This window comes from Osmia lignaria, unplaced genomic scaffold (assembly GCF_051020975.1).
Source record: "Osmia lignaria lignaria isolate PbOS001 unplaced genomic scaffold, iyOsmLign1 scaffold0052, whole genome shotgun sequence".
NCBI classification, from domain to species: domain Eukaryota; kingdom Metazoa; phylum Arthropoda; class Insecta; order Hymenoptera; family Megachilidae; genus Osmia; species Osmia lignaria.
In genome coordinates this window covers 38503-40000 of record NW_027478193.1, presented here as the reverse complement: position 1 = coordinate 40000, position 1498 = coordinate 38503, and the positions used below count along the sequence as shown (strand labels likewise).

The 1498-nt window shown below is 46.6% G+C and overlaps 1 non-coding gene across 1 annotated transcript; it reads left to right on the top strand.

Moving 5' to 3' along the window:
• Positions 1-526: 526 nt before the first annotated feature.
• On the top strand, positions 527-681 carry LOC143307352 (5.8S ribosomal RNA). The gene has a single exon (XR_013064512.1). It is a non-coding gene; the product is annotated as a 5.8S ribosomal RNA (ribosomal RNA).
• The last annotated feature ends 817 nt before the right edge of the window (positions 682-1498 follow it).

The following is a 1498-nucleotide window of genomic DNA, read 5'->3' as shown; positions in this document are numbered from 1 at the left end:
CGGATCGAGATTCCTCTTTCGAGAGGGAGAGAGAGGTACTTGCGGGTAACCTGGAATCTACGAAACACGCACCGTGGTAAGATTCGTGCGTCCGCCTGATCGATGTGTGTTGTTTACGGACCGGCTGAGAAGCGACGATAGCGAGTCTTTGAAAAACTATGTGTCCATTAGTTAGACCGATCGTCGCCGGCCGTGTGTCTGTTCGAATCTCGCAACCCACGATTCAGCGACAGGACGCGCGCTCGCATTCCTTGTGTGCGTTCGTACTTTTCAAGGTTTTTAAATGTACTTTACGCCCGACCGTCGAGAGGAGCGTGCCACTGGGCGTTTCTCCGACGGTTTCCGTCCTTGGACGCGATCGTGTCGTCAACGATCGAACAAACAAACAAATACGTTGGCGACGCCCGAATTCGCTCTCCCGCACGCGCCGGGTGGGAGAGTGATGTGGGTATCGAATGTGATGCGTGTTAATAATGAAAATAACACTCTAAAGATCTAAAGAGTTTGAAATACAAAATTTTACGATTACCCTGAACGGTGGATCACTTGGCTCGTGGGTCGATGAAGAACGCAGCTAATTGCGCGTCAACGTGTGAACTGCAGGACACATGAACATCGACATTTCGAACGCACATTGCGGTCCACGGATACAATTCCTGGACCACGCCTGGCTGAGGGTCGTTTTCTTAACAAAAGACTGCTTGCGTTTGCTTCTCGAAAAAAGAGTAATTCATTTCTTTCTAAACATCTCGCCGTCGTTCAACGAAAGTAGAACGTTTCGGAGCGGGATTATCGAACGAAATTGAAAGAATGAATGAACGATAAACAAAGAAAGAGTCGCAACGTACGAGCGATAGTTGGGCAGTTCGTCGGCGTTTGTCGTGGAAACGATGTGACGAAAATCGCAACCGATACACTAAATGCAGGCCGTTAAAGGAGAGAAACAAATTTCGAAATATCTCTTCGAACTAGCGCAAGTGCGTCACGGCGCGCGAGTCGTTCGTTAAAATTTATAAACGACCGCCCGTGAAAGCACCGAGTTCTCGGAAGATAATCTATAAAGATTCTCCATCCTGCTGGAAGTTATCGGATCGGCGCGATTGTTCACTTGTAGAAATCCACGCTCCTGACGTTGCCAGAAACGATATTTACGAAAGGTGTGTCAAAAATAAACGAAAGAAGCTCTCCTATAAATTTAGAAAAAGCAAACGAGTGAAATGTTTGAGATGATAATTTGCTGAAATGCAAGCTCGAATAGCCCCAGGGTTTCGAATGATTCCCCGCGCTTTATACATCTCTCTGTTTACAAACGGTGTATAAATGAAAGATCGCTTCAGATGGGTCGTCGCTGTTTGACGCGCGATGCTGTTCCTTTTTTTTTGTCTGTCTGTGCGTTTAGCTTCGCTAAACAAGTTAAATGGTTAAAAAGCGTCGAAAAAGCGAATACACACGCGACAAGACAAATCTAACGAGTAAAGGAACGCTCCGCTCCAAGATA